Below are 27,933 nucleotides of genomic sequence, written 5' to 3'. Positions count from 1 at the left end.
ATTTACCGTTTGCTTTAAATTAAAAAACTCAGCTAAACGCTTCAAATGATTCGAATTATGGTTATCACGCCAATTAATATTAAAATCACCAGCCAATATATTTAATTTACTAGAATCAAGGAATGTCTCGAGCCAGTTCTCTAAAACTTCAACAAAACGCTGGTCACTAGAACTGGGAGAATGATACAAAACACCATAATTACCCATCTTCATGCCACGTACAACTGTAATGCCCAAGAACCAGTTGCCATCAATAACTTCGTTGGTACGAAGGTTGAATTGAACTGATTCTTTGACATAAATAGCAACACCGCCAGTGTGTCTAGAATGTGATAAACAAGCAGCAACAATATATCCCGGAATACTATACTGATCAAAAGCTTCAGTTTCTACAATATGAGTTTCAGATAATAAAACTAAAAGAGGACGTTTTTTCTCAACAATCTGACGTAATGCTACGTAGTTTGTTGACAACCCCGCAATATTCAAATATAAAAAATCGAATTGATTCACATTCCTGGAACTTGGCTGCTATTTATTGAAACGCAAGCTGCTTTTCTTCTGATCAAAAAGTCTTTTATAGAGCAAACATTCCGAGCTAAATGCGGCATGGTTGACGTCCAAGTTCATTTTTCGTTCTTTATTCATTTTCAAACAATTAATACATTTCAATACAGTTGACGTACACTCCGACGTTTTGTGTTGTTGGCTGCACCTAGAGCATCTATCACAATTTTTGCAATCCATGCTCTTGTGCCCAAATTCTCCACATTTGAAGCATCTCAACACATTAATCGCGGGAACTATCGAGCACCGATCAAACCCTACATTTACTTTTTTCGCACATAACAAACATTTATAAGTATCGACATCGACTTCAATTACAACACTAAACTTGTTATAAGTGAAGCGTGGATTTTCAAACATGTTCACTACTTTAACATCATTAATAGCGATGTCTTCATTTTGACTTTTTAAGTAGTCAATAAAGACATCGGAGGAAAACTGATCGCTCATGCCCACTATTTTCAATCTTGGCACCGAAGTGGGAACAACAGCACTATATTTTTCACCCAGATTGCTTTCAATACCATTTTTCACATCACTTACGTTTGCTCCTGTTGCACACTCAACAATAATGGAGCCATCTTTACCATTTCTAAAATTACTGATTTTGTGTGTTTTTGGATCCAACTGAGTTTTTAAAAACTTACGAGTATCTTCGCAAGGTTGTTTGGACTCTTTCGGTTTAATCACAATGACTGGACGAGTCTTACGATTTTCTGGTTTGTTACTTTTACTATTACTGTTACTATTAGTTTTACTTTGACTAATACGACTATGTCTTTTTACAACATCCGCAAAACTCGCATTTTCTTGAAAAACAACATCATCATCATGATCACTATTACTAATTACTAATTTACGTTTTTTGCGTCTGGTATTTTTGTCCGATTCCGACTGAATCGTCCTAGATGAACTGCACGGATCATTCTTTACAGCTAATTGGTTTTCCGCATCAATTTTAAAAAATGAACTTTTCATATTATCCAATTTCTCACAAATCAAATTTTCAAGACCATTTACATTTATTCTAATATCTGCCATCCCGCTTTTAACCGCGATGTCCACCTGAGCAGCAATGTGATCTCGCATGCCAGTGATCGAGTCCGAGAGTTGAAAAACCTTCTTCATCTCTTCCTCTATCCTTTTGACGCGCGAGATCAGATCATTCTGCTCGTCACAACTCTGATCTGATAGACAACTATCACACTTGAACAGAATATTTGCATTATCTGCTATAAGCCTGGCCGCAGTCTTAGTGAGTGCCGCACATGCGAAATGGAACGTTCCATTGCACGGACCTACACACGTAACTGGGAGCCCACTCATAGCAATAGACTGCTCGCATACATTACACACATCCATTCTACCAAATTAAACGCTAACACTGTTAGCAGCAGACATATACAGGGGAGGAGAACACAAAATAAAATTTTACCGCCACAGCTCACTATACAAATCAATAGCGCGCCGGGGGGAAAATACAAAATTAAACAAAAACTAGTTGCTAGGCAACCTTTCCTCTACTTATCCTGTTAGAAAAACACCACGGGCACGCGTTGGAATAATCCTTTCGCGGCACACGCCACTATTTCACACGAAATTATTAATTTATTTTCACAGCACAACTCAACAAAACACTACTACATACTACGGTTGCGCTGATCTGATCTAATAACCAACTGAATAAGTGTAATTTGCTCATACATTGTCGCTTTTATTCAACTGTTTTCAATTGATTGAATACAATGCTTTATTAAACGTCTTATAAATGTTTTCTAGCTCCATTATTAGATTTCATTGCATTGTTTTACAATATTGCTGTATAAAGGTGAATACACTCAGCAAAATAGCTCTTAACCACCCAACAAACAATTCAAAGTCACAAATAAGCATATATATTGAATAAATGCTGTATAACAGTGTACAATGCTGAATAAAAAGAGTTGTCGAATTATGTGCTGAAAAAGCTCATTGTTCCACTCTGATCTGATTAATTTTCTTATTAAAAGCTGTAAAATTGTTGAATGTCTTCCCAATTCAACGCCAGAAGTTCGATCTCATAACAAACTGAATAAGTGTAATTTGTACATACATTGACACTTTAATTCAACTGTTTTCAATTGATTTAATAACATGCTTTATTAGCCGTCTAAAAAATGTTCTCCAGCTCCTTTATTAGATTTCATTGCATTGCTTTACAATATTGCTGAATAAAGGTGAATACAGTCAGCAAAATAGCTCTTATACCACTATGCGTCCATGTTGTAATCACATGATTTGTAAATGCTTTATAAACGACGTATTAGATTCATTATTCGACAACACTGATTCAATCTTACAACAAGGCGAAATCAGTAGAGTAGTGGTTACCGTTTCCGCTTTCCAATTAGAAGGTCGTGAGTTCAATCCCAAGTTCAACCTTTTTTTTTTATTTGTGTAGAACATAATTAATTTGAATAGTAATATCGATCACATGACTCACGATAATGAATGCATTGATCTAGTTTAAAACATAACCGAGCATCCTTTCTTTCGACATGGAGATGTGAAGAGGCAACATTGGTCTCATTTAAAACAACGATGAATGAATTAATCATTCCCACAGGGCCTTGAAGGAGCTAGAGTTGCGATCGGGAGTGCTGATAAGTATTTACTTTCATGCAAGCTTTTATAGATTATTGAGTTGCCCATATGATGAATCCTAGGATAGCTCAGATGACAAGGCAAGCGGCTGGTGATCGGAAGGTACATGGTTCGAATCCCATACAACGGCATGTATAAGTATTTAATAAATTCTAATATCTGTGTGGTGCAAGCCCACGTCAGATATTGAAATTCAATACACTTAGGAAACACACACACACCCTTCCCTGTCCCTGTACCCCTGTCCTCTTATTTTCGGGTTAATTTTCCCACAGTTGAATAATCGTTTAATAAATGTATAATAATGTCTAATTAAACGTTACTTCACATGTAGTATACAGCTTCAATCAAGCGTATACAGAGCAATCACTGTTTTAAGGAAGCAGTGATGTCTAATAAACGCTGAATAATCAAAAATGTTATCGTATAAACTCTGTTACAACTCATATAAGTCGAATAAAAGCTTCGCGACATACCTTATACAACACCAGTAGTTCAATGTTCAGGTTGAATAAATTCTCCAGATTTGTGTGAACAAAGCCTGAACAGAAGTTATTATTAAAAATAGTACAAGTACTATTAAGCATGCAGTTGAATAAAATGGCCAAGAAGTCGTTTTTTCAATAGACGATTGTTTGTTGGGTATTTATTCATAATTAAAGAGATCGAAAATTTAATCTTGATAAACCTTCAGTGAAGCGTAGTAGTTAGTGTAGAATAAAAGGCTTATGGACAGGTTGTTTGATAGATGACATATTCTAACCGTAAATACTTCGAAGCTGAGTGAAGTAAAAAACACTTTTTGTGGGTATCACATTGGTCTTGAAGTGGGTTCTGATATTTTGAAACCAGTTGCATTTAATTTTTGGTATCATTTGAAGACCGTGGGTGAAAAAATATTCCCCATACAAATCTTAAACTGACTGCTTGACGTCTAAATCATCATCAATCTTTAAAATTTTTTTGCACAAGCTCATTTTTTTTTTGAAAAAAAAAAATAGCAGGGAAAGGTTATCTTCCATCTAATCTAATTAATTAATTTATTACATATTTAATATACAATATATGTATACCAATCCATGGCAGATACGTATTTCGACTACAATGTGCCATTCCCACTAAAGGCTTATCAAAATCTAACTCCCTTAAGTACTCATCCCCTAGGTAGAAGTAAAGTAAAGAAGAAAAATATATACAACTCTTTAATAAGGAAAATCCCCAAAGGCTATCATAACCATCATAATGATGTAATTAAATTCAAACACTTCTAGAAGGTCCAAAAGTTCAATACGCCCGTTCTTAAAATCAAGTTGGCATGACCTAACGCGATCCACCATAGATCATCTAATATTTGTTGTTCTTCGCATTGCATCATAATTGTCACGGCAAATTAGGTTTACATAGTAATTTCCGAAAACACTGTGCGTCTCGAAGTCGTGATGAAACGATCAAGTAAACAATGAAACAGAAATCAACCCAAGCAGCTATCGTACCCACTGCATGGGGATCAAACATTTGAAACAATGGCGCGTGAAGGGGGGAAGTAGTTGGGTTCAACCCTCCACCCCCCCCCCCCCACTCTCCCCTGATAATCGTTTTGAGCAATTTTTGATATGGACCGCTTTTCGTTCAATCCAATTGGGGCTACGGGATATAATGTCAGCCTAGCCCCTTGCTTTGGCCAATCCAGCAAATAAATCATTGATTCTGCAATAATACACAATAGTAATGAAAAACTTATACCACATCTGCTACGAAAGTGTTACCCGTAAATGAATTGCCTATTTTTGGAATAAATTTTGTTCATTTATTGCCCGTTTTTAAAGAAAAATTTGAGTGAAATTTTTATATCTTCCGATTTTTAGGCACCATGATTTTGCCGTATTATTGCACTAACGGAAATCTACATGGCGGTGGCCATCAAAAAATCTGATAATTGAATGAATGGAATGGACTTACCTTTAGTGTTCTTAATTATGACCTACGAACTTTATTCGATAACTTTGTATTTATATTGGTAAAACCATTCACGTTGACGACGAATCTGCAACTCTTTACTCCTATAGGAAAACCCCATAAGCAAATTGTAGTTAACGTGAAACATAGCGGGTCATTTTTATTTTTTGACATAGGATTACGCCTTTCGGTAAACCAAAATCGACACGTTACGAAAAGTGGTCTGGTTTTGACCACTTATAACTCTGTCAATAGCGGATGGATTTTAATTCTTAGCAAGCTTATCGATTGGATTTTTTTCACAAATCTGAATAAGTGTTTAACTTTTTGAATTTTCAATAGCTGACTATTGAAAATTACACAAATGTTCAACTGTTGCAATGGTGATTAAAATTATCACTGATTAGCTGCAAAAAGTGATTTGCTTTGCACAGTTGCCGAATATTGATACCAAGCATGTAATCATACGTCAAATCTATGGTCGTGTCTTGGATACAACCTTTTACTTTTTATTTATAAAGGACGGGTCAAACCGTTACATACGTTATTTCTAAACTACTCCAATTTGAGTAGGATCTACTCATCTCTGTCAAAACTAGACCTGGTACCTATAATTGAGTAAACAAAGTTCAGACTGACAAGATGACTAATCGAAAACACCGAGCTGAATCCGAACAATATCATCTTATCAGTTCCAACTTTGTTTATCAATTTTAGGTAAACGGATATGAGTAGATCGTACTCAAATTAGGGTTGTTTAGAAATAGCGTGCAATCAATCTTGCCATAAAAACAAACTTCACGGCAAATGAATCTTCTCCTATTTGAGCACCGATCATCCAAATTCGCAAAAGCGTAGACCGCTCATAGATTCAGAAAAGTTTCATAAAATATGAGTAAAAGCCACTCATATTTGAGTTTTAATTTACTCATTCTATGAGTGACCTACGTTTTTAAGAATTTGAGTAAGGGGGATTAAAGTATGAGTCAGATATGAGTGCCTCAAATTTGAGAACAGTTTTTCATCTAAATGCAAATCGACTTTGTTTTACGTACCGATAGAAATCTAAATCTCTTTTCTATCAGTTGCTGTAAGGAAATCCTTGTTTTGTCAAACGTGTGCAGAGTTATTAACAAATGAGCAAATTGTGCAAAAAATTGAGCATGCTAACCCTGATTGATTGTTGTGGACAATCATTCTCATTACAGAGCTTATGATATAGAGCAATTGTTTTTGAATAATTCATCTGAACATACAAAATCGACAAAATAAGAAACTCCGAAATTATTTCAGTTTGGAATCTAACTTCCATTGGTATACCGGCAGTGTTGGCAGAAAAAGTGATTTTGACGTAGGACTACGTCTTTGATTTCTATATGGGGGTACACTTTGTGAAAACCGAAAATGGAACATGTAACAAATTAAGAAAGATTTTGAACGTTAATAACTCAGCTGCCCCTGGTCCAATTTCAATAATTTTATCACCAATCGATCAGAAATATGGCTACGCATCGATAACAGTACTGAATACTGAATGTTGATTTTCAACAAGAAATTAATAAAAAACTGGCAAATGTCCAGCATTATCCAAAAGCGTCGAATTAACTAACAAATCCACCAATTACCTACATGCATATGCTGCTTCCCCAGCACAGTCGTCAGAGAGTAGTAAGTAGACGAAACAAGTCGAAGTGGCATTCGCCTCCGATCCTCGGGCGCGTGCGAATAGGGAGGATGGAATTGTGTAATATTTTGTACACTCATCGCCATTATCAGAACCAAACGCAAATTCTTCGAGATAACCACCATCCGCCCTCTGGCTCGCCGTGGCGGTGTCTGACGTATCTCCGGTCTGATTTACGAGGCGTGCTGAAGGTGTTCCTGAAAAATGAGATCCGTGATGCTGTCACCTACATTAAACACGCCAAGCGTAAGCGGCCATGGATGTCATCTACGTTTTGAAGTGACAGAGACGCACTCTGTTTTGGCTTTGGCAACAAAACGGCTCTTTTCAGGGCCACCAAGCTTATTACAGTAAAGAGTAGTAATAGAATCCATCTGCCTGTTTGTCCATATTCAGAACCAACGATCACACAAAATGCTCATGTAATCAAACTGGAAACAGGGGTACAAATTATTTTGATCAACCTTGATCAACTTTGAATCGCCACAGCCGGATATTTTCGATAAAAGAAGACGGCAGGAAACATTTGTGAAGCCGAGTTATTTACGAAAGATAGTGTCGATGAAGAGAATCGATCAATGTAGATAGGACCTATTGAAAAGTGACGCGAGATTTGTTTTCCGTACTGAGCTCCAATGCTACCGACGCTAGGGAGGCAGCTCCCATACCTGGACCCTACCAATCGACCCATAAACTCAACCGGGGACCAACGGCTTTACTTCCCGAAGGAAGGCGTGATCAGAGATGTTATGCCTTACAACATGCCGGTGGCTGAGATTGGACCCAGGCCTGCTGGGGTGAGAGGTAATCACGCTAACCACCTGCGCCGATATCTTTCAAGGTGATATAACGGCGAATGAGAACGACCCAAATTTGAGTTTAGTTATCTCAGAAATAAGAAATAAAGTGCAGGAACTCAGCGATGAGTAAATTTGCCTAATGTTTTCCCAGGCTTTTCCAGGATTTTCCAGAGAAAAATTCCCGAATTTGAGAAAAGTAAAGATTGGATTCACTCAGTACTACTCCGAGATTGAATAAAATTTTCGTCAATTTCCTCAATTTCTGGCAGTTTTTTTGGTTTTCCACAGGAAACCATGAGACAAATTTACTCATCGCTGAGTTCCTGCACTTTTGGCGATTATGAGTAAGCTAAAAATGCTCTCCAGAGTTGTATTCTTGTAACCAAACTTGGAAGCATGGGTGCAAGTGATTTTGATTGATTCTCTTAATCAACTTTCTCTTTGAAAAAACATACTACAAATTTGGTACGCCTACAATTCAAAAACGGAAAGAGTTGAGATAATAGATAATTGATCAATTAAAAGAACTAAATGCTCTTCACATTTATTCAGTCCACTAGCGGTCCTACGTCAAGCTTCCGTTCGTGCCACTAGGCACAGACCCTTCTACTTTTTGGCATTTAATTCTAACCATAAATATTTGAACAGTTATAACTTTTATTTAGAGACATTCTAACACCTAACTTCCTTCGGAAAAGCGGTTAGGTACTTCCTGGAATATATTTCTACATGGTTAGTCTCTACACTCAAAAAAGTCCACATGTCTGATGGAAGTGTTTAAACACTTGATTTTTCATATGCACAATCATATTTATTTTAAGTGTATTTCACCATGGTAATTCACCATAACACGTTGATTTCTAGTGTTTCAAACTTTGAAATGTTGATAATATTTCTCTATCAATTCAAGTGTATTGCACATTGAATCACACTACTGTTCGAAACAGATCGGTTTGAAGTGTTTTGCATTTCAATGCTTTGTGAATTGCTTGTTCTGCAAGGTAAAAATCTAACACATGAGTTGTGTCTTCATCCTTATCAGCCAGCCTCATATATGAGAACAACCGTGGCCTAGTGAGATCGTACGTAGTCAACGGTACACCAACCGGTGGATGTAAGATTCGCTTACAATTATGTGGGATTCATCATCAGAGGATGTAAGTGGAGACCGCATGAACCGAGGATGCGATATACCTAGCTGCGGTCAAATGCAAGAAAATTGGAGACCGAAAAATGTAGAGTGTATTAGTGAGGTAAATTAATTATGTCAAAAAAAAAAAATATGAAAAAGGTTGCCGACTGGACTCGAACAACGAACGTTGCGAATATTAGACCTGTGCTTTCTCCACTGCTCTCCCCATGCTTCTGATTAAGGATAGCCTAAAAGCAAACAAGAAGCGCTCATTTCCTCTCACACTCGAATTCGTATGCTTTTTCTGCTGGCGAGATTCGAGGCAAGTGTGTGCGTCGTTCTGCCATGTTATACATAAAATTCAAGGCAAATGCTTGCTTGTGTAGATGAAAGCACAGACAGAACACGAAATAAAAAAGGCAAAAAACCATTACATCGCCTGCAAGGTCAACTTCTAACATTCGCTGCGATGTTCATGAACAGAGGATGATAGGAAATGGAACTAACATTCATTGTAATAGATTTTTGGTTTACGTGTAGCAGCACATCCAAACAGTACAGGATGAATTCCCAAATCAGACCCATTTAAAAAAAAGACATGTGTATGCTATGTCCTCTGGCAGCTTTGTTGATATATTTGTCATTTCAGTTTTTTTGAGTCGGTAAAGTAGAAGTCGATAAAGTAGAATATTATAGAACCTTGCAGTGCGCAAAACAGTCAGGTTCATTGAGTCATTTTGATATGAATATGAACTGCCATCTGCCTCATCATTCACTGCCTCGTGAGAGTCTGTATGACTGAGAGGTAAACGAGTCACTGACAGCCGAGCACTCAGTCAGTAGCTCAGTCAACACGTTTATTCTGCCGTGATGGTACCCAATATTTGTTTTGAATGACTGAGCGTACATTTTCTATGGAAAAATGACTCAATTACATGCTGTGTGAGCGAAAGCAAGCGGTGTGCGTTGCCTGCTCGTGAGTGACTGAATGTTTTTGTTGGCTCTTTCATTGCCTCGTCCTGTACCGTTTTGTACAAACGGTCTGCACAGAGAGTAATGGCTTGAATAGTGCAGTGCTTTCCCACTCAGCCTAGGCAGTCAATAATTTCAAGCTCTGGAACCTTGTACTATGACGTGCAAAGTTATTGATATCACCAAGTGAGGCACATAGACTCCAAGTGTGTCACAATTCGAACCTATAGTGTCGACCTGGGGGCAAGACAGCTGTACTCAGAGTAAATATATTTGCAGCGAGTAAATTTGAGTTACTCAAATGAAGCATCTGTTCGCCCATTTGGAAGATCTAATCGCTCGTTTAACAAATCGAATTGTGGACAAACGAAATGCTCTTGTGGGTGGTTTGACTGCACGACGGTTTTACGAGGCTTGTCGTTCGTGTGTGACTTGGATGCCTTTCAGGCGCCTTCCCTCGTTGGTAAGGATTGACATGGCCTAGGACGATACAGGAGTGACGGGAGTGACCCGTTCCATAAGGGAAATGCTCCTTTTCGGTTACCTGAGGTACAATATTATGTAGCTGCTGATTCTAGGCCAGCTTAGGTCAGCTCTGACCAGCTTCGTGGAGTTTGTTAAGGTTCAACAATTCAATTTGTATTCTTATTTTTGAAATATTCTTCAGTCATCATCATTAGTATGCACATACATTCACACATTATTAATACAAAAAATTAACACATGTATTTCATGATTTTAGAACGAAAACTTCTCGGCTAAAGCACATTCACTGTATTTACTTACTTGTGTTCTTACACACAATCGAATACACGAAACTCAAAACAACTGTTTCTCAAAACTCTTGGTGAACAAAATTGAACACCAAGAAAACCACTTCAACTTTAGCGCTTTGTCAGTAATCGTAAATGTATCATTGAAAAAGCGTTGCCAGATGTATTGCCTCTAGCAATGAATTAAAGTTTATTAAAACAAGCAATCGTGAAGTTTGACTCATTAACACAGAGCACAACATTACATGAAATATCAAATATCAATATCATGAAGATTGATCGAGTAATATTATAAATCGAATGGAGCTTTCGTTGAATTTATACCCAACTAACATTTTCAGCTTTATAAGCCAACTTTTCCAACGTTGTGCTGTAAAGTAGCTGAAAAGAAGCTGCAGATACAGCTACAAGCAGAAGCTAGCAAAATAATTTTGAAGAGCGTTTACTCAACTTTTTCACAACCATTATTAAATTTATCAGTCGCACTGAATAACAACAGCCTAAAAAACACTAATGTCTCTTTTATGCACATACTAATCAACTTCCAACTTGTTACTGCAAAACAGAGCTAATACAGTGAATATATTACTCATTTGATGGCTTCTACACAACCAACCACTCTTTTTTTTTTATAATTCGTTTATTTTTCCAGGCTCATTTGCTGTAGCTTTGCGGAGCCAACCAACCACTCTTGCTGAATAACATAAACATCAAAAGTGCTTTTTCAACAACTTAACAACCTGTACTCAGCTAATAAACTGTGTTAGAGCTACTTCGGAAGCATTTTCACAGTCAACTAGGTTTATTTTTAGACGTGTGCAGTTTTACAGCTTTTACTCTGCTCCTTTACAAAGCTGAAGTAACTAGTCGAGAAAAGTGATTTATGTGCACTATTGTAAAGCCTCTACTCAGCGATTTTGTTGTAGAAGGGCATGTTGATTTGTTTACGTCAGTTCAAAGTGTTGGTGTAGCACAATTGGTAGTGTCAAGGTTTGCCAATGTGGGCGTCTCGAGCTCGATTCCAGGTTCTCTCCGGTGCAGGGTAAAATAGTTTGGTGATGACTTGTTACTAATCTCGATTAATGTTGATTTCACAGCAAAATAAACTCAATAAATTCCTCCATAAAAAAGCGTAAACAGTAATTTAACCCGGCTTTAAGAGAAAGCTGTGAAGTTATTATTGGATAACCGGGAAAAGGTTGAATTTAAGCGCCTTTCAAGTTGACACACAACTAAACAGCAGAATAACAGCTGTATAGAAGCGTTAATGGATATGCAATAAGAGCTTGTCCCAACCGTCACAACAGCCATAAGTAGCTGGCTAAGTTCACCAGATTTGCTTGTATAGAGGTTGAGTAAAGGTTTCCTCATTTCGTACAACGTTTGAATACAACTTGAGGCTGTATACATGAAATGAGTGAAGCGTTTACGTTGTGAAAATTGTTAGTTGGGTAGACAGCATAACATGCAAAAATCATTTGTTACCAATAATGGGAAGGCACTGTATTCTTATCTTTTTGAAAATCGTGCAGCCTCTATGTACTCTATTATTTTTATATAGGGGAAAAGTTGGCTTCGGCAATACCTTAACCTATTATCGTCAGGGGGGTAAACAACGTCCTTGAGAGTTCAATTTTGGCATGTGTTTCAGAGCAACTATTGGCCAAATTTGAGTGCTCTAGGACTTTGTTTACCCCCCTGACGATAATAGGTTAAGGTATTGCCGAAGCCAACTTTTCCCCTATTTGTGTAAATTACGTTTTCATTGAGTTTCTGGAAGTTATTGTTATTGCTCGGTTCACACCCTAGCAGGCTGCTGCCTATAATATGGACCAACAGGTCTGTGCCATAAAAAGGGAGGCTGCTGCCTACCGATCTGCACTTAAGCCAGGCATGAACCTACGGAAATTTAGTCGTGGCCTATGCTAGACCGTATAGCATAACGATTTTTTTTTCACTAGCAGGCTTTTTGGTCCCACTAGCGTCCGAATAGGGGATAGTAAGAGATTAAAAGAATAAAGAAAAGAGATAGAAGATTTTGTTGAAAAAGTAGAAGGGTCTGTGCCTACTGGCACGAACGTAAGCTTGAGGTAGGACCGCTAGTGGACTGAATAAATGTGAAGAGCATTTAGTTCTTTTAATTGATCAATTATCTATTATCTCAACTCTTTCCGTTTTTGAATTGTAGGCGTACCAAATTTGTAGTATGTTTTTTCAAAGAGAAAGTTGATTAAGAGAATCAATCAAAATCACTTGCACCCATGCTTCCAAGTTTGGTTACAAGATCACAACTCTGGAGAGCATTTTGTGTGGTCGTTGGGGGCTTGTGGTTCTGAATATGGACAAACAAGCACAGATAAATTCTATTCCAACTCTGTACTGTTGTAAGCTTGATGGCCCTGAAAAGGGTCGTTTTATTGAAGAGGACATCCATGGCCACTTACGCTTGGCGTGTTTGTAGGTGACAGAATCACGGACCTCATTTTCCAGGAACACCTTCAGCACACCTCGTAGATCAGACCGGAGATACGTTTGACACCACCACGGCGAGCCAGACGACCCATGGCGGTTATCTCGAAGAACTTTGCGATGACGCTTGGCGCCTCCTTTACCAGAGCTTTTCCTCCTTTGCCACGACCAGTCAATTGTTGCTTGTTAGGTGTGATGGAGTGGACTAGCCACCACCTTCCTACTGCTGCTATTACTGTTCATTACGGCGTCCGAAGCGAAAATGAGCTAATGCCATACAGCAGCGCTCTTTTATATCTTTTCAGGTTAAAGCAGAAAGATGTGCAACCAAGTGGAATAAAAGCTACAAAGAGTCCTCCCATTATGAGTGGTTTGCTATCAAGTAGCAAGACTGGCTCTTTTCCTTTTGCGTACACGGCGAATGAGAACGACCCAAATTTGAGTTTAGCTTACTCATAATCGCCAAAAGTGCAGGAACTCAGCGATGAGTACATTTGTCTCATGGTTTCCTGTGGAAAACCTAAACTTCCAGAAATTGAGGAAATTGTCGAAAATTTTATTCAATCTCGGAGTAGTACTAATAGACTGAGTGAATCCAATCTTTACTTTTCTTAAATTAGGGAATTTTTCTCTGGAAAATCCTGGAAAAGCCTGGGAAAACATTAGGCAAATTTACTCATCGCTGAGTTCCTGCACTTTATTTCTTATTTCTGAGATAACTAAACTCAAATTTGGGTCGTTCTCATTCGCCGTTATATCACCTTGAAAGATATCGGCGCAGGTGGTTAGCGTGATTACCTCTCACCCCAGCAGGCCTGGGTCCAATCTCAGCCACCGGCATGTTGTAAGGCATAACATCTCTGATCACGCCTTCCTTCGGGAAGTAAAGCCGTTGGTCCCCGGTTGAGTTTATGGGTCGATTGGTAGGGTCCAGGTATGGGAGCTGCCTCCCTAGCGTCGGTAGCATTGGAGCTCAGTACGGAAAACAAATCTCGCGTCACTTTTCAATAGGTCCTATCTACATTGATCGATTCTCTTCATCGACACTCTCTTTCGTAAATAACTCGGCTTCACAAATGTTTCCTGCCGTCTTCTTCCATCGAAAATATCCGGCTGTGGCGATTCAAAGTTGATCAAGGTTGATCAAAATAATTTGTACCCCTGTTTCCAGTTTGATTACATGAGCATTTTGTGTGATCGTTGGTTCTGAATATGGACAAACAGGCAGATGGATTCTATTACTACTCTTTACTGTAATAAGCTTGGTGGCCCTGAAAAGAGCCGTTTTGTTGCCAAAGCCAAAACAGAGTGCGTCTCTGTCACTTCAAAACGTAGATGACATCCATGGCCGCTTACGCTTGGCGTGTTTAATGTAGGTGACAGCATCACGGATCTCATTTTTCAGGAACACCTTCAGCACACCTCGTAAATCAGACCGGAGATACGTCAGACACCACCACGGCGAGCCAGAGGGCGGATGGTAGTTATCTCGAAGAATTTGCGTTTGGTTCTGATAATGGCGATGAGTGTACAAAATATTACGCAATTCCATCCTCCCTATTCGCACGCGCCCGAGGATTGGAGGCGAATGCCACTTCGACTTGTTTCGTCTACTTACTACTCTCTGACGACTGTGCTGGGGAAGCAGCATATGCATGTAGGTAATTGGTGGATTTGTTAGTTAATTCGACGCTTTTGGATAATGCTGGACATTTGCCAGTTTTTCAATAGTTTCTTGTTGAAAATCAACATTCAGAAGTATTGTTATCGATGCGTAGCCATATTTCTGATCGATTGGTGATAAAATTATTGAAATTGGACCAGGGGCAGCTGAGTTATTAACGTTCAAAATCTTTCTTAATTTGTTACATGTTCCATTTTCGGTTTTCACAAAGTGTACCCCCATATAGAAATCAAAGACGTAGTCCTACGTCAAAACACGCCGGCTTGTTGTGCAACATCAGGTTTGTTCGCTTTCAATTAATTAATTTAGCTTTATTTAGGAGGCTTTCAGCCTTAGGCTGGTTCGCCTCTAAATTGTTCGCTTTCATTCCATTCCAAGGGACAACTGGAATCGTCGTCGTACTCAAATACCTGGGAACCTCCAGAGGTGCACAGGGCCAACGTGAAAGACTTCCATTCTGGGCAGCGAGTGTACCTCGTTACGTTAGGCATACGGACGTTAGGCATACGGACGTAAGGCATAATGGACGTTAGGCATAATATACGTTAGGCATAATGGACGTTAGGCATAACATACCTTGCTGCTGTGCAACTCTAGAAACCTGCTTAACCTGTAAACCTGTAAACAATGCTTAAATTAGGCTTAGCGTTGAATAAAAAATGATACAAGTTAAACAAACATAGTTTATTTAATAAGCACAGTTTGGAATCCATTATTTATCATATCATAGGTGACGTATCTACATATTTACTTAGATCCATGATTAGTAGCGATAGTGGTTAAGTAATCTTACAATGAAAACTCAGCTTAGTTTTGAACTATATCTTGAAATCAATTGCATCTAGAAATAAAAAAAATCACACATTTCTCGATAACTTTTTCAAAGGGACGTATCAGCTTTTGTAAACAATGTATTTGATCGTCGATTTGGCGTAACTGGTAGCTCGAACACACTTGCTAACACCACTATCAGGTAGGGGAAATTTTCCCCTATCTGATGGTAGTATTGGCATGCGTGGGCGAGCTACCAGTTACGCCAAATCGACGATCAAATGCATTGTTTACAAAAGCTGATACGTCCCTTCGAAAAAGTTATCGAGATTTGTTGTAATATATTCTTACACACATATTACAAAAGTCAAAGAAGAAAAGGTTTTCCTCAAAGAACAGCTCATGAAATAAAGAATGGTGAATTCTGTGATTTTTCATTCAATAAAAAAAAAACAGCCAAGGTTGAATAAAATATGATGCTAAAGAACAGCTCATGAAATGAAGAATGGTTAATTCTGTGGTTTTTCATTCAATAACAAAAAAACATACCTGCTGCTTCCAGGATTTCCTGCCATACTTTTCGATACAACGATTCTGATTTTGTTGTCATCAGAATGAAAACTAGCGGAACCATCTGCTGATGTGAGGGAGCGATACTTCCATGAACAGTGACGAGTTGCCGAAACAATCAAGGAACTGTGGCAAACGTACCATCTGTAACCAAATACTTTGCCTGTCCAAGACGTCGTTCATGAGCTCCAAAAATTAAGGCTCTTTCATTATTGTCACCGAAGTCAGCAATCAATAGACGGTCTCCATTATCATCCTTCTGGAATTCATCCGGTAGATTATGCCTAACGTCCGTATGCCTAACGACCGTATGCCTTACGTCGTGCACCCCTGGGCAGCTGCTTGACCTGGGCCCAGGTCAAATTCTTATCGGCTTGCTTAATTTCCTTGTTGACGCTCCGCCGCCTTAGCATTTGCCTTTGCTGCGATGTTCTGGCGGATTTAATTCATAATCAAACGCTTGCCTGCAGACTTCATTTCTATTGATATCGGCTTCTGATGACATTTACATCTGAGATCCATTTGTGAGGCCACCAGCCACAAGTTAGATACCGCAGGCAGCGATTGATGAGACCTGCAGCTTTTGAGTGCTCTCCACTGGTGCTGCACAGATTCCACGTTTTAATCGAAGTTTCGAATTTTGGGACGTTGGCCAATCTGATTTGATCTCCACTTTTGTGTAAATGTCATATTATCACCGACATCAGGTGTACGCTCCTCTGTGTTTTCGTTACCAATGCAGTTAATTTGACACGTTTGTTGCATTTCCGTATGTCTCAATATTATTCATGCTGAACCACCGTCAAACCCACTATCCAGAGACAGCGAACCACCTTAACACCTGAAATTATACAAAAACTACTTAAACATTAACACCAACCCCCCCGAGCAACAGCTCCAAGCCATGCAACAGGATCATTTCGTGCCCCATGACAACTTGATCCAGTTGCTTCCAGGTTCATTTTTTTTTATTACCTATAGTCACTTTAACACTCTTGGGTTATTCGTGACTTGTCCGGGGGTGAGATTTGAACTCGTGACTTTGGCGTGAGAGGTATGGATGCTAACCACTACGCCGGGGTCGCCCCCTAACCAGGTTCATTGTTTTGGCGCCAGCCGGAAGAGACTTGGTCCTGTACCAAATGCTTTCCTTATCTCCATTCCGTTCAGCTACTCGCAATTGATTGTGATATTAGTGGGCGGAATATTACAATGTGAGACAATTCAATGCAGACGTCTTCCAAATTTGGCATCTCTTAGCAAGCACTATGCTACGAAGCGGACCGGAAGTTTCAATGAACAACCTCCCCCGTTTTCATTGAGTTACTGGAAGTTTAAAAAAACGTGAACTATATTGCTCTAAGAATTGAATTTATTGAATTAATTTAGCCTAATCCGAACATATCGAACCACCCCAAAAGTCCCTACACAGAAATTCCAAGAAAGCACGTCAACTTACTTTGCTTGACAGCATCGGTTTCAACATTATTTTCAATATAACAATCAGGTGTGTATGTGTATATAAGATATTGAGCAACGTGAGTTATTCAGAGTTACTCAAAATTAACTCCGGTTTTACTCATGATCGAAAGCTGTCTTGCCCCCAGGTGTCCACGTATGGTTCAAAGCAAAAAATTCACACATGAAATGGATGTGTTTCACAATTAGTGCAAAATTAAGTGTGAGACACATGATGATGACGTGTGGAATTTTTTTGAGTGCAGGGATGAATGTATATAAAAGTAGGTTTTCCAATACTAATTTCCATACAAATTTGTATCGCAATGTGGAAAGTCGGGGTACAACCAATCGGCCCAAAATTATGCACAGTTGTTTGGGACCCCAAATGGAACCAAAAAGGGTTGTTCTCGTTTGATGAGGTCAAGTTTGCGTTTTTCCATAGGTGACCTACCCTAATAATCATGGATACGCTCCATTTCGCTCATTTACTTTCTTCCTGCCCCACAATTTTCTCTTGCTTCATCACTATCACTTATCACTAATCTTATGTTTAAAATCCGCTAGTCACGAAGAAGAATAATACATAAACAGACGGGACCGTAGCTGGTCAACAAGTTACGCAAAGTATTTGTTTTTAGCATACAAACCTCTTCTGAAATTTGGAATTCAGGTCAACACGACCAGCCATTCCGTTCCAGTCACGGAGACGATAACTTCCGATTTCTACTTTTTAAATCATCGACTAAACGGCTGGCAGACGTCCGTATCAAAACAAAGGAATTCAAAACAAATATTTTTTACCGTAAAAAGAAGGCTTTCTACTAGACGGAAAAAAACAAACGGCATGTGTGGGTGGTGATAGGGGCCGGAGGGTATCGCCGATCGCAGAAAAGAGCAAACAAAACAAAAACAGCTATAAAAAATATCAGCGATTCCGGCGACGCCCTGATCGGGTCGAATCCGCTACCGCGAATTATACGATGGGAACTGTAGTGGAACCTATTTTTTTTTGGCTAATTTCGTTTAGGGGAGAAGAAACACACGAAAAACAATCGCGAAAAGTAATAAAATATTGCGCGAAGTGAGCGCGGTGTTTCAGTACCAAGTGCTAACTCGCTGGAAGAAGGTCGTCACCAGGTGACAAGACAAGCAAGCGGTGTGTTTTGCTACATCTTCTCGTATCCATAGCAAGCCCCCTATAGTGTTGGGTTCCTCGCCGGAGTACTGTGAGTGTGATTCGGAGGCCGGTTGCATTTGGCTGCGTACTGTGAAGAGAGAGCCTACTGCTTCGCTCTCCGGGACAATGCGCGAGCAAGTGCAACATTGAAGCTCTGCTCGATCGGAAGCACCGCGAAACAACCAGAAACCAGTCGGTGCATTTCAGAAACTGTTGTGTTGTGATTGTGTTTTACCTGTATCTGGGGGGGTGAGACGATGGTGTAGTGCAACCCGAAAAAAGGATTGAACTAATTATCCCCATCGGGGGGTTTACTGAGACTCCGTAAATCTAGAACCGTTGAAGATGATCGATCGATCGATCGTGATCACCCCTCGGTTCGTTTCCGTGAGTGGCAGTTGTTGCTTTGTGTGTCTTCGGTGTGATCGCTGGTGCCTACCTACGGTTGGACATTGAAGTCAAGTAGGCCTTCAGTAGCACTTTCGAGCTTCGAGCGATCGTCAGTTGAGCTTTCGCGGTGCGCGCGTGCGTTGTTTAGCGATCGATTTGGAGTTGGAAGTTTGTTCAGTTTCGTACCTATTTTGTTTTTGGATTAACATTTTCGAAATTGTTTTAACATTAGACGCATTGCTGTTAGGGCAAATGGTGATTTCCACGTGGGCATAGGCTGGATGTGCGTGCTCGTTGGGGCGAAGGACGTGATTCGAATTGAACGGACTGTGAGCTGGTGCGAGCGATTTCCGAAGAAAAACAGAAGAATGTCAGTCTGATCAAGTGTTTTGTGAAAGTGAGTCATTTCAGAACATTTAGAAACGATTTTCAGTGTTGCATAGCGATAAAAGGAAAGTTGATCGCTGCCTTCGGAGGGATGAGACATGCATCTTGGTCGTCGACGACATGTCGATCTAGTATGGAAGTCTGTGTGCAGTTAGCACTTCGGTTTGAATTTGGGCGGCAAAATTTATGCAGATCTGGGGCAAGAGTTCGACGGACGCATGCAGGCTTTCAATTCCTGCGTGGTCGTTGTACTGGTACCAATAGGGAAGAGTGGACACTTGATGTGGTTTTCAATATCATTTATAAGTTTATAATACTCGACAGGCTTCTGATATGATATGTACATTCCGAAAAGTAAGTTTTTTTTTGGAAAAATCCAGGCAACGCAGTTTTGAAAATTAGGGGACACTTGATCTCCTTTTTATGATATTTATTTGAATATAAATTTTTACACACATTCCGTGATCGAATGTGTGAAAATTCTAGGGGATCAGGTATCTACAATCACAGCTTTATGTTTTCATACTAATATAATATATATTATCAGACATAAGTATGTGTAATCTTTAGGGGATCAATTGTCTGCTAACTGAGTTTTCAATTTCTTATCAAACTGAGCAAAAACCCAAAATATTCGGGCACCAATTCAATATATTTATTATTGATTCAACTTAATCACAGCTTTGAGATGTGAAAATTTGATAAGTTCCAGTCTCCCCTACACATGTTTGAGAATAGTAAACAGAGCAGAGATGGTGCATTTTGGCAAAATCACATACTGGCAGAAAATTTGAAGGTCGGAGGAGTAGTTGATACCGGTTGCTTAAAAGTTCTCCGGCGATGAGATGTGGTGTAGTGAGGTTAACGCAAAGAACGTGTTTCTTTTTCTTCATTTATTCTGTAGCCGGTTTCTAGTTTGCAGATGATGTTGGATTGGCTACTTTGAGATGAAATCAAAATTGACGTCTGTTTGCATTATGTGTTAGAATACCTAGCAGGCAAAGAACCTGTGATGTGGGGATATGCGATGTACACTGAAGACTAGCTGAAGCAAATTGCGTTTGACTGTTGGGAATCCATTATGAAGTTGCAATATCTGAGCAACCTTGATTTGATGTTCATCGATTGGAATTATTGACTGGACAGGTTTTAAAGCCAGGTAGAACCTGTACGGTTCTAGAATGTTCTTAAGAGATTTTGCATATAAAAAAAAACCGCAACAAGCACAAGCGACGAACCTTGGTAGGTTCCGATATCAGATTGCCGTATGTTTTAGATGGGAATCATTATGTATTTTTTTTTTCAAAAGTAAGGCTGGCATGTCTTCTTAGGTAGAACATATTTGATTGATTATCGTGATGTGCTCATCTTAAGGTCCCGAATCCTACATTGACAAAACATATTTATAAGAGATCTTTAATTGAAAGCTCATGCTCAGACCAGAGAATTGTAACAACTGGTGGAAAGTAATGATTTTAAATTAGCTTACACTGGACTCGCCCATCGGTCCAAAGTACATCGGTTAACGTAACCCATTCTAGTCTTAATTCTAGTACTACACTTTGTTTGTTTTGATTCGCTATGAACGTTTGACAGATTAAATGAGGGGCTCGTGGATTTTTTATTTTTATGAAAACAATACTGATTACTTTTCTGATTCCGATATATTAATATTATTGTCCATGCCAGAATTGTAAAGCTATGATATTGAAAGTTTATTATTAGATCTTGGAAGTACAAAGCCTTCCTGGTTATGGCCACGCATGATTTTAGTCTTCATTACTTTCTAGAAAATCTATTCAACGCATAATTTCATTTCTGATAGTGGTATCAGAAATGAAATTATGCGTTTAATAGATTTTCTAGCAAGTAACAAAAACTTTCACAATTTAACTCTTCGAAAAAGGAGTAATCACTTTCAAAACGCCGGGAAAGTAATCAAATAAATCGTTTGATTCTATATTATTGCATTGCCAAATAAACTTTAGAAATAAACAAACAAAGTAGATTATGAAAAGACTTCCAAGAGAATTCCGAGGAAAATTTCAAAGGAAGGTTAAGGACTTTCAAGGGAACTCTGAAAGGGGTTTTCTTAGAATTTCTGGAAGAATCCCAAGGAAACTTTGAATGGAGCGAGTTCCGAAGAAAATGTGTGGAGGATTCCTTTTGAATTCTAAGGAGAACTCCAAATTATGTCTGAGTAGAATACCAAGTTAGTGGTAACTAGTCCAATCTTTGGGGATCTTCTCTGCATGGCGTTTAATGAAAAACTGTCCAGAATGCAGTAGCACACATTTTAAGAACAAATCAGCTGGTGATGTCATGTTGCCAAACTCGGGAAGGCACTGTAGTTAGTTTTGGTCTCTTTGAATTCTTATTACAATTTTACTAGAAATTAGTGTTTCAATCTTCCGATCATTTTTAGTTTCCCTGAAAAAAGAAACTAGTTTTTCTTGGGAAATCCTGGAATCTGGAAATATTTTAGTTCAGGGCAGTGTTGGAAAAATCATTTTCAAAAAAAGTTCTATCACAGCTCATTGCAGAGATAAATCCCAAAGGAACTTCTCACAAAAAGTTCGCGAACGAGAGATGATAAAAAGTTCATGAAAGCGTAGAGCGAGAGAAATTTTCATTTCGTATCGCGAAAGATCTTTCGTCTCTCCATCTCACTTCATTTCACACGTACTCTTGATTCGAACCAACCAAATATTCCCTCAGCTTTGTTCTTTTTTTCCAGCGAGTAAAGGTAGGCGATGATCATGCGAGAGTGTCTGTTTGTTTTCTTCTCGTTCTCCGATATTTTTCGCATCCTTCACATTAAATACCATTTCCAGAGAACTTTGAGATTTGGGCGTAATTGCTTTTGTAAACAAACACGTCATTCAGCGATTTCTCACGAATCAAAGCACAATCTAGCGAACTATACTATACCAAATGAATCATTCCTCTACCTGTCTGTGTTGTTAGTTTTTTAGATTGAACTTTAATTCACGAGAAATCGGCGAATTAAGTGTGTGTTTACAAAAGAAATTATGCCCTAATCTCAAAGTTTTCCGGATTTATTTATAGTTTTAGTTCTCAATGCAACCAGCTAATAATAGATACCGTGCCGATTCAAATTTCGGACACTTAAACTCGAATTTCGGACACTTTTAAAAGTTGATTATCTCGGTCGAATATGATCCACATGTCTTGTAAATTTTAAATTTTTTTGACTAGTGCCCTCCACGATCATCTAACATTATTACTTTGTTTCTAACTGGATGTAATATTTAATTAAAAATGAAAGTGTCCGAAATTTGAATCGTCCGAAATTTGAATCGGAACGGTACTTGTAACCAGTGCTGTAAATTTTCATATCATTCGATTGAAGATAAACCACTACAACCATTCACAGAATTGTGTAAACGAATTCTCACATGACCATAATTTGAAGAGCCCCTTTCTCATTCGAAGCTCATTGTCACTGTCAATTGAGTCACTCAGTGTCATCCTGATAACGGCTACTTTAAACAACAGGCGCCAGTAGACAGCCAGGTACCAGACTTATCAGTCTTTAGAGATTGTATTGATTTACTCGGGATAGCTTTCTGTCTATAATCTTTCCCTTGTGAAATGTGCAGTGCAATTTTCAAGAACGAATGTGGTGTAAAGAGATAGAGAGAAAAAATGATCTGATATTTTTCGTATCCTCACGTTGGTGATTCGAGTTAAAAAAGTTCGCGATATCTCATTCTCTCATCCCAGAAAGTTCGCTCAGGAAATATTGGAGTGTGAAACTAGTGAGGGAAAGTTCCCAAGAGAAAACGTATCGCAAGCGAAAATGATATTTTGGTGAGAATTCCATCACTGGTTCAGGGTTTGAAATTTCTTTCGGTTTGTTTGAAATAATCGTCAGAATCAGAGATAGAAATTCTCACTCAGCTTCACGATACGCATTTCCTCACTCAAGCTACTTTTCGGTGAGTGATGAACCGTTCACATTTTCATCTCTCCTTTTTCACCGATAATTCATTATCCTCTCTCATACATAATCCGAAAAACCCAACGAAAATACTTTTTCATCACCCTTTGGCTCTGAAAACTACCAAGTGCGAAAAAATACCACCCCAAATTGTTCGGCTCCAACCCAATGTGATGTAAACAGTTGAGGCTTGGGAATTTGCCGTCTCTTTTGTTCTTCCGCTTATTGAATGGTTGACGGAGTGTGACATCATACTGTGTTATCCATTTAAACAGCGGCAGAACGAAAGGGACAATGATTTCACATAGTCTCACCTGTTTGCATTTCATTGGCTTCAACCAGTCCGGCAGATTTTTTATTATTTTCATTTATACCTTCTGTCAAAAGATAAGGGTCATTCATAAATGACGATTCAATTTTCTTACCAATTTTAGACCTTCTCCTCCCGCTTCGTGGCGTTTTTTTTCTATACCTTATGCATGGTCCGTTACAAATGTTGAAACCCCTTCTCCATTACTCTTCAGATTCTACGTAATTCATGGATGTGCCCTAACTGTTGTTTTGGTTCTTAATTTCGGATCATCGTTTGCGTGCGGAAAGTGAATTTTCAGGTGTATGAAAGAAGTGAAAAATCATTATCGGCATCAGGAATTCACTGAAAAAGAAACGATTTATCTGCCGCTCATGCTCTCCGAAAAAAATAAATCACTGTTGCATTTATCGCGAAAACTGCTGTGAGCGTATAATATTCTCTCGCTTCTCACATTCTCATCTATTTCTCCTAGCAGGTGAAAAATGACTTATAACGAATATACGTTATAGCCGGTGCCGGTGGTGTAGTGGTAAGCGTGACTGCTTTATAACACCCCAATGGGTCTGTGTTCAATCCCAGCCGAGGTCGGTGGGATTTTTCTGAGGCATAAAAATCTCTGGTAACGTCTTTCTTCGGAAGGGAAGTAAAGTCGTTGGTCCCGGCCCATGTGTCTTGAATGGGTGCGATATCCTACGCAGGCGTGGAAGCTGCCTTCCTGCACATTCGATTGCCGTCAATGGAAGGCAATCGATGTCCGTCGGTGATTGGCACTAGATTGCGGAACAGAGACCGACGTTAAATAAAGGAATGAAGAATATACGTTATATATGAGTACCCCGAATAACAACGTATGACTCGTCTTATTTTGCATAGCATTTGCAATGTAAAATTAGACGAACTATACGTTGTATTCGAGGTACTCGTATAAAACGTATATTCGTTATAGGACAGGTAACACAGTAGAAGGTGAAACATGACGTTTATCTTCTGAAGTAGGCGAAAATTTCGAACTCTGGTCAGAAATATTTTTGAATAATTCGCCAGAATTCTATTTAAATTATCACCATTATTCCCTTTGAATCACGCTCAGAATTATTTAAGAATTTTACGCAGAATACACCTGGACCACATGAAATTCTCTTTAGAAATTTTTTGGTATTCTACTCAGACCAAATTTGGAGTTCTCCTTAGAATTCAAAAGGAATCCTCCACACATTTTCTTCGGAACTATGTCCATTTAAAGCTTCCTTGGAATTCTTCCAGAAATTCTAAGAAAACCCCTTTCAGAGTTCCCTTGAGAGTCCTTCCTCGGAATTCTCCTGGAAGTCTTTTCAGAATCTACTTTGTTTGTTTATTTCTAAAGTTTATTTGGCAATGCAATAATATAGAATCAAACGATTTATTTGATTACTTTCCCGGCGTTTTGAAAGTGATTACTCCTTTTTCGAGGAGTTTAATTGTGAAAGTTTTTGTTAGAGAAGGTCTAGTATAAGAGAGGAGTGGACTGGCTGGTTTTGAGCTGTCAAAGCCAGAGCAAATCAAGGAGCGCCTATCTTGATTGCATTGGCAGTGTTGCTAGAAAGCAGCTAGGTATAGGTTGCCAAGGCAATCTGTTTTGAATTCCCTCCTATCTTATACTAGACCCTTTCTAGTTTTTGTTCAGTGGGTTTTATAACTAAAAAGGGAATTATCTTTAGAATTTTCATTGGGTTCTTCCCAGAATTCCATAGGAATGCTCCCAGAAATTCACTGAAAATCTCTCCTGCAAATCCTTATGCAATACCGAAACATAAGAGCAGAATATATTAAAGTACGCCAATTAATTTCATTACCTTTTATAAGACAACCAACTTTATCTGCCTCGTTATTCACTTTTACTCGTGGAACATAATAATTCTGGAGTGGATTTAACTTAATTCTAAAACTTGAATTATTTTTGGGCTTCTGAGACAACGATTAGAAGACACTTTGGTTAATCCCTGGTACAAATCGAATCAGATTTGTCTAAATTATCAAGAATCTGGATCGAAAATTAATATTCAAAACGTTGGACATTTAATATTTAAAGCACACAGATTTTTTTTTAAATAAGAGACTTGCAAAAACTTCACAAGCTATGGACTTGATTGCATTTGATAAGTCATTCCTAGGATCTTGGAATTCAGAAGAGATTTCCATGGGAAGAATTGTTAGGAAAATCCTTAAAGGTGATACTTAAGGATTCCTTTCATGTTAGTTTTGTTGAACTCCAGATTCCAGGTTAAACGTCCGGATAATTCCAAGGAGAATCATGAGTAGAATTCTAAGTAAATTTTGAACAGAATTCTGAGAAAGATTGCAAGGTTCCAAAGAGAATCCCAAGAAAGTCAGAAAGTGATTTTGAGGAGAATTATAGAGGATTTGTAAAAAGATCTCCAATATTCTTGTGAGTAGAATCCCAAGAGAAGAAGGATAATCGAAAGGGAAATCTGAAAATAATTAAATGAAAGTTCTGTGGATAGTTCCAAATGAATTCTAAGAAAAGTAACAAGAAAATTTCCAACGAAGTTTATAGCTAAATTTTAAAGGAATACTTAGGAGAGTTTAAAGACTATTCCTGTAATACTTTTTATAGAACTCAAAGAAGAGATTCTTGAGAATTCTGAAGGTTATTTCATCGAATATTCGGGACTACTCTAAAAGTATTCTTTGTCACTTTTATAGGAAATTTCCCGAGATAATTTATTGTGAATTTTAGGAGAATAGGTACTAGGAGTTTATTTCAGAAGAATTCTTTGGGGAATTCTTGGGTAATACAGCGAAACTAATTAACTCCGAGGAGAATCATGAGTAGGATTTAAAGTAAATTTCAATCAGAATTATGAGGAAGATTACAAGGCAATTCCAAACAAAATCCCAAGAGAGTTCTGACTAAAATTGCAAAGTGATTTTGACGAGAATTTTAAGGGATAAGGATTACTCCAAGATTTTTGTGCGTAGAATCCAAAGACAAGAAAGATTATCCAAAGAGAATTCTGAAAATAATTCTATGAAGTTCTGAAGGAAAAATCAATGGAAAGTTATAAGGAAACTTTAACAAAGTTTTGAGGAAAATTGTAAAACAATGCTTTAAGAGAGTTTCAAGACTATTCCTGTAATATTTTTTATCGATCTCAAAGAAGAGTTCCTTGAGGTGAGATTCTTCCTTTATTTTTCTCGTAATCCCATTTTATTGTTAGTCATGTTAGTTATACATCACACTTTACACTTTACATTTACATCCTTACATTATTAGTAATCAGAGATAAAAATATATATTTGCTTGATATAACCTTGAAATTTCAGTGTTACTGAGGTAACATAGAGCTGCATCTTATAATATGTAAAATAATTTTTATTTTCATTGCAGAATATCAACTATTTTATCTTTATAAATGTTTATTCATTATTTCATGTATAATGTTCTGATATATTTCATTTCTCCATCACAATTTTTTTATTTATATAAATAAATACTGGGTTGGGAGGGAGCGTCAGGATATCATTTGACCTGGGACTGGACGATGGAGTGGTATGACAACCGGAGTCTAGGAGGGAATAATAACTATCATTTTCTTTATCCTACCGATTCGATTGTGGTTGTGTGAATTCTACTCCAACAGTTTCAGTTAGATTGACGCGCCCTTCTTAACACAAACCATCCTGTAGGAAGCTTAATAAGTATTGCGAATTACGTTATTCGATTCGTTGGATCGTATCGTTGGAAGGAGATTCTTAAATTCCCTAGGATTTCGTGTAAGTGTCTCTGCTTACGGCTGCGCACCTCCGCTTTTGGCCCTTCATACAGCGATATTGTGAATTTAGATCGGTGGCTCAAATTGATCTTTCTATTAAGTGGAGCTGCATACAAGACAAGATCTTTGAAGGGATGGTGGCTATCTTACATACCTTACATACATCTCAAAGAAGAGTTCCTTGAGAGTTCTGATGATCTTTTCGTGGAATTTACGGGACTACTCCAAAAGATCTCTGTGTCAATTTTATAGGAAATTCCGAAGATAATTTCTCGTGAATATGAGAAGACTAGTTAGTGAATACTGGAAGTTTATATCAGGAGAATTTTTTTGGTGCATTATTGAGGTATACAGCAAACTCAATTAATAATATTAAGAGAATTTTAGAGTTAATCCAAGAACCGTCTTCAGAATTTGTAATGGGTTTTTCTCAGAAATTCATTAAAA

At 38.3% G+C, this 27,933-nt stretch overlaps 2 protein-coding genes across 13 annotated transcripts in view; one reads left to right on the top strand and one right to left on the bottom strand.

The window, feature by feature from the left end:
- The window catches only part of LOC135705731 (E3 ubiquitin ligase Rnf121), a 598,717-nt gene that overhangs the window by 540,587 nt on the left and 30,197 nt on the right, over nt 1–27,933 (bottom strand). The gene's annotated exons all lie outside the window — the stretch shown is intronic.
- The window catches only part of LOC135705705 (mucin-2-like), a 111,006-nt gene continuing 101,648 nt past the window's right edge, over nt 18,576–27,933 (top strand). For 2 of the 12 annotated variants that reach the window (XM_065227530.1, XM_065227524.1), the window contains exon 1: nt 19,012–19,217. The gene's annotated coding sequence lies outside the window, so the exon portion shown is untranslated. Of the gene's footprint in view, nt 18,639–19,010; nt 19,227–19,320; nt 19,447–27,933 lie in introns of those variants that run through there. The other 10 variants (XM_065227527.1, XM_065227529.1, XM_065227528.1 and 7 more) reach the window with 10 other exon arrangements.

The sequence above is a fragment of the Ochlerotatus camptorhynchus genome, unplaced genomic scaffold (genome assembly GCF_037179485.1).
Source record: "Ochlerotatus camptorhynchus isolate MF236.1 unplaced genomic scaffold, CSIRO-AGI_Acam_v1.1 ptg000274l, whole genome shotgun sequence".
NCBI classification, from domain to species: Eukaryota; Metazoa; Arthropoda; class Insecta; order Diptera; family Culicidae; genus Ochlerotatus; species Ochlerotatus camptorhynchus.
This window is presented reverse-complemented; position numbering and strand designations above follow the sequence as displayed.